Source organism: Artibeus jamaicensis, unplaced genomic scaffold (assembly GCF_021234435.1).
Source record: "Artibeus jamaicensis isolate MK-2021 breed Jamaican fruit bat unplaced genomic scaffold, CSHL_Jam_final scaffold_916, whole genome shotgun sequence".
In the NCBI taxonomy this organism is placed as follows: Eukaryota; Metazoa; Chordata; class Mammalia; order Chiroptera; family Phyllostomidae; genus Artibeus; species Artibeus jamaicensis.
This window is the reverse complement of record NW_026522059.1, coordinates 10117281-10123440: the sequence shown is the minus strand read 5'-3', so window position 1 is coordinate 10123440 and position 6160 is coordinate 10117281. Positions and strand designations below refer to the sequence as shown.

The following is a 6160-nucleotide window of genomic DNA, read 5'->3' as shown; positions in this document are numbered from 1 at the left end:
CAAACAAAGAGCTTATTGGAGGAAACTGGAAGTTTGATGTGCAGTCTGTTTTCACTGGCTGAGTCACTGCAGTCTCTCATTGGCTGAACTGTTGCCAGGTGAGGAGAAAATCTTCCATTCTGCTGTGGTGGTAAAGTAGAAAACATCTTCCTATTAGAGATTCAAAGTACCTCTCTTCCTGTTTGGGGTAATTGATGATAAGTAATAGGGTGTGAGAGTTCCCCCTACAAACCCTCTTGAGTCCAATGTTAGTTGAGATATCCTTTATTAATTTTCACACTATGATTCACACAGTGAATTCCTTTAGGAGATCAACATTCTAATAGGAAGGAAATGATGTTGGGTATTGGACAGCAAATGGAGCCCAAAGGTCCTCTGTGATAAGTACTGTAGAATTCCAACAGTAGGCAGTAAAGAAGGAAAGGCATGCTAGGGACAGAACAGAATCTGCACAGGTAGAGGAGGAAACAAGTTCGGGGTTATGGAGGGAATGGAAGACAGGTTAGTGCCATCAGATCATGGTGCACAACAGAAAGAGTTATACTGAAAGACAAAATCACGGGTCTTAGAAATGCCACAATTAAAAGTCTAGACCTTATGCTGTAGCCACAGAAGTCTTTGGAGAAACTAAGTAGTCATGCCTGGGAGAGAAGATTAGGTTGAGGCTGTGTTTCTAACCTGTTTTCTCTGAATGCTTGCATGGGGGCTGGCGGCGCTGTCACAATACCAGTGAAAACTATGGGAGCATGTTGAAGAATATGAGGGAGCACAGCCAGTGGAAGGCAGGAAGGACTTCGTCCCTGTGAGATCAAATTCTGGAGCACAGCCCGGGTCTGATGGCCCTGCAGGAACCCAGTGGCAGAGGACAGTTAAGTAATGAGATCGGCTTCATGGGGAAGAAAAGCTTTTAAGTGTCTTCATTTGCCACTGGATTTGCTCTTCCATATTAGCCAAATTCAAGGCAACCAGGTGACTGTCCAGGCCTCCCTGGAAATCTGGGGTAGTATTTACCTGCCCAACATTCATTTCTACTTTCCATGGTAACTGTTCCTCATTTTTTTTTTAACTTTGAAGGCACCCCCTTCCCCGATGATAGACCCATCAGACTTTAAGTCCAAGAATTTTTAGAAGGTGTTGACCCTACATTTTGCCTTCTGGGGAAGGAGGGTGGTGCCCTGTAACCCAGATTTGGCCAATAGGAGTCTGCCACACCCCCATCCCCACCATGGTGATTGGTTTATGATCACCTAAATTGGGAGACCAATCACCATGGCGATTGGTTTAGGATCTCCTCATCGAGAGACCCTGCCAAATAATGAAGCCAACCCAGGGGAACATGGAGCTAGGAGGCAGGGAGACAGTGCTAGAGTTCTGGATCCAGCCATAATCCGACCCACATTCCCCAGAGATCAATTTCCAGTTTCTGGAACCAACACATTATATCTCTTTCTTGTTTAGGCCATTTTTAGGTCTTTTTGTCACTTGCAGCTAAAAAATATTAATAAAATCATCTTTCACACACACACACACACACACACACAAAAAAAAAACTGGTACAGGCAGGTGGACTCAAGGAGGAAGGCTAATAAGGAAGATGGCCCAGGAGAGGTCTCTGCCGAGGGGAGTCGGAAGCACCACAGCCGGAGGCAGAATCTGGTTCTGTTGGGCCCCCCAGTCCAACCAGTTTAGGTAGTTTTTTAAATGAACTATGTCTCCTTCTAGCAAGAGGGTTTGAAGTATCCGATTGTTTTTTTCATAGTACCATGATTGGTTTTAGCAGGTTAAATTTCTCTGCCATATTTTTAAGTGGATGTAGAGAACTCAATTTTAACTTGGAAGGTAAATCAATAATAGTGGAAGTTCAGGTCACGCTCAGGAAGATATTGTCTCCAGGGAAATGAGGTCACTTTCCAAATGCTACTCAAATCGCAGCACTCGGGAGACCTCCCTCTTGACTTTCATTCCGGTCACAAGTCACAAAATGGTGGCCCATGAACCATAGCTGGCCTATAGGTAGATTCTGTATGGCTCGCAAAATATTGCCATTTATAAACATCTCTAATGCATGGAGCCAGTTGCGCCAAGATGCACTGCCACCCGGCCGCCTAAGCCTGGTCTGGCCCACAGGTGGGCGGTGAGTGTGAAAGGCTTGTTCCTGCTGAGCTCCCCATGACAGGAGCAGGGGCAGGAAGCGCAGGTCACACAGGGACCCAGCTGAAACACGCTGGCTGCAGAAAAGGAGAAAGCACTAAGATGGCAGAGGCCATCAGAAACTTCATGAGTACTTTCATTCCATTTAAGAAGCTATTACTGTAGCAGTAAATGGCCCATCTATTGGACTAGGAGTGTCCATACTTATTGTCTCTTTGTTTTGGCCAATGAAAAGGATTGGTTTCAAACACCCTATATTACCTTCGGACAGAGTCCAGTTGCTATTCCACCATTGTGTTCCCCAAGATTACGGGAGGAGCATCTGCAAGTGAAATGATGCTCAGCAGCCTGACAACGCAGGAGGTGTGTGGCAAAGGCCTGGCCTCCCAGGTATTTTAATCAGGGACCTTCATCCAGGAAGTCATGGTTCACACTGAGGGCCGTGCCTCACACAATCCAGTTGTGTTTGAGGAATCCAAAGCTCTTGTGTGCTGTAACATGAAGATAGAGTTGGAGTGGGCCCATTAGAGGAGTGTGAAGTGCTCAAGAAAATCTGGGCCTCTGCCCAAGGATGGACTCCATGTTGAAATACTGGAGAAGGAAGATTGATGAGTTTTGATTGTCTGGATGTCTTCTGATGACACCGGAATTGTGAGCTGGACATCTGCGGCTCCCGCTGCCCTAATCTACCTTACAGCCTGAGACAAGTTCACCCTCAGCTCACGCTTGGAAGCAGGACTTGAAACACCCATGGCGTTTATTATCAAAAAGATTTTAAGTACTGTAACTTTAAAATAAATAAAAACAGCCCTGGCTGGTGTGGCTCAGTGGATTGAGCGCCAGACTGTGAACCAAAGGGTCACCAGTTCCATTCCTAGTCAGGACACATGCCTGGGTTGCAGGCCAGGTCCCCAGTAAGGGGCGTGTGAGAGGCAACTACACACTGATGTTTCTCCCTCCCTTCCCCTCTCTAAAAATAAATAAAATATTAAAATAAAATAAAACAAAATCAAATACTACAAAGCTCCTTTTTTCCAAATATCACTATTTTATACTTAATATGCTTGCAAGTTTGAAAGTATGATGGTGAGCTCTGGACTGCTCTGGGAAGCTTTAATTTTTGTCATCTTTGGCTTGTACTGCATAGAAGAGAGAAGTGTGTTTTGCTGGTTTGGGGTGGGAGAAAAGTGTGGAATTATGTTTGTTTTCCTTGTTTTTTTCTTCTAGAACAGACTCTAAAAAGGTGCTAGACAGCCTCAGCCCCGCTGCCCCAAAGAGAGATGTAGAAAGAGCTGAGCTGTGCTATTGTCTCTAAGGAGGTACAGATACTTCCGTCGAAAAGTCCAAATCAAAAGTGAGACTCATCTTTTAGGATATTCCTGATGAAAAACCCACTGATGAACATGCCCCAAACTAAAGTACACTTAGGATTTATGCTGAAAAAAAAAGCAATTGTTTTTTCCTTTTTTTAAAAAAAAAATGTCCATTTCTTACACAGTTAACATGAAGAAGCCGCTGTCTCTCTAGAAGAAAGCTTCTTTTTTTTGCTGTGTTAGTGAATCACTGAAGAGCTTAAGTATGAATATCAAGTTATAAGTTAGTCTCAGCGGGGTTTAAATAGTTTCTCTGATCCTTTTGAAAAAATAACCACCATGCTTCTTGTTGCTGGGTGGGAAATACTACTTTACAAATCATTTTGGATTTCTACTTGCAGATATGATTGATATATTACACCAAAAATAGCACTTTATGTTTATAAAGTTATTGTTAGGTTCATTTAATAAGCTAACACTCTTTGGACACACTATTAAATGCAGAAACTCCTTTTTTCGGTGAAAGAACTACCTTATCTTTGATGTGTAACGTTCTCGGTCTCCGCCTTCCCATCTACACAATACTCTGAGTGCAGTATGGTGTCCCAGAGTGCCCTGTACAAACAGGGAGTCTCGCTCCTTTCAGGAGTGGGGACTGATCCATGATTACAGATGCCTATTACTAGTTAGGTTTCTGACTAGCAATCATATTGAATGTATGAAGAGTGAAATAAAATCAAAACTTTACTTTTGTACAGTTTTGAAGTTTATCCTTAGAACTAACCACCTCCCAGCTGCACGGAGAGCTGTACAGTGTCCAAATCGACTTTTTCCTTAGACTGGCTGGCTCAGTATTTTTCCATCTGTGGGACCTACTTTTTCATTCAGTAGTTTGACGTATATATAAACTGCAGAGTCTGTAAAGTTTCTTTATAGGGTATTCAGCCGTGAAAACTGGTTAAATAAAACTAATATTTCTTAACACAAAACACTAATGTTTGAAAGTCAAGAGATTTTTATCTATATTTCTGAATTCTCTTGGGGAAAAAGTGGGAAGGTCTGCCTATACTGGGTCATTCTGCTCCTGCAGTTGAGCAGCTGCCCCTTTTAGACAGGTGTGAGCACCCCATTTGCCACAGCCTCCGCCCAGCTGTTCCGCTCACTGGGGTCACCTGCCTGACACCTGTAGGCATATGAGTCACTGGAAATATCTGAAATTCCCCCAGACACAGACTTGACTGAACACTTGCCTGTGGGTTTGTCTCACTATTGTTGGTAAAATAATTCCCTGGGGCTATGAATAGACAAGTTCAAAGTCTCTGCATAGTTCAACCTGTCACACACACACATACATACACGCACATACACAAATAATCCCCGATGGGCTGGAAGCAAATGTTGAGGATGAAGACAGAAGGAGAAAACCAAGGAGGAGGACTATGCCCTTTCTCCTTTGTTCAATTCACGTCACACCGAGCGTAGAGGCCCCTGGAGCCAGAGGGCCTGAGTTTGAAACCCAGTTGCTCCACTCATTGTCCATACGCTCATGGTTCACAAAGCACTGTAGTCCCCTCATCTGTAAAACATAATTAAATTCTCATCTCATGGGGTTGTTGTGAGGATTAAATGAGTTCTCACACTTTAGAACAGTGCCTTGCACTCAGTAAGCTCTCATTAAATGTCACAAGACATGTATATTATATAATGTTTCTATTTCATATTTAAGTTACATATATAAATATGAGGCCATATTTTTAGAAATATCATTTATCATGTAAAATTTATATGTCCCACACATATTTGTTGAAAGTACATTTCTATAAAACAAAATCAGTGACAACTTAGACCCTGTGTCCAACAGTCCTTGAAATAATGGAATGCTTTTCCCTGGGGCAGGATTACCTGAGTTAAAGACCATGGGTCTCTCTGGCAAAGGTCTAGAGAAATCACTGCCACTCACATTTGCTGGAGTGTTACAGGGACTTCTTCCCAAGGACACATCATCTCCCTCAGGCAATGCACTCTGAGTTTGAAAGTGGGCTCAGGACTGGAAACTGAGCAAGAAGTTTTCGTTTTCATTGGAGTAGCTGCCCTTAGCCTCCTGACGGCCCACTTTTGATGCCTTCTCTTTGTAGGTTGAACAACACCTTCCTTGGCTGTCCATGCAAAAAGAGGAAAAGAATGAAAGCCAGAATGTGGATTCCTCATTGCCACTGAGGAAAATCCAATTATTGGCTTAGATTTTCTATTTGAATTTTCATCATTGATTCAGTTTGGATTCTCCCTAGAGCCATTTCAAGTTGTTTTCTATCATTTTACTCAAAGCTGAAAAATTCTGCTGGACTAGTGGGCGAAGGGGGTTCAGCCTCTTGTGAGTTTCAGCTTGTTTCATTCTGACTCCTCATGTGGGGAAATACAATCTTACAGGGAGAGGTGTAGGAAAGTCGCCTCTGGTGAGGAGAACTGGCCAAAAGCTTCTGTTTCCCCCTTTGTCATTTGCTTATCCCTGGAGCAGGCCTGTTGCTGGTCATCTTGGCTGTCATCTCGGGCAGGTGAGATCACTGAACAGTGGGGGTGTGAGAGAGTTAGGTTCTGTGGATAACAACAGCTTTGGAGAATGTTCTGGTTTGAGGTAGTGGGGTCAGGAAAACACCCGGAGGCAAACGCTCTTTCCTGCATGTGCCGGCAACATCTCC

The 6160-nt window shown here is 43.5% G+C and overlaps 1 pseudogene; it reads left to right on the top strand.

Annotated features, from left to right (window-relative positions):
* The first annotated feature begins 2169 nt into the window (after positions 1–2169).
* LOC119064667 (chromodomain Y-like protein) lies at positions 2170–2770 on the top strand (annotated as a pseudogene).
* Positions 2771–6160: the final 3390 nt, after the last annotated feature.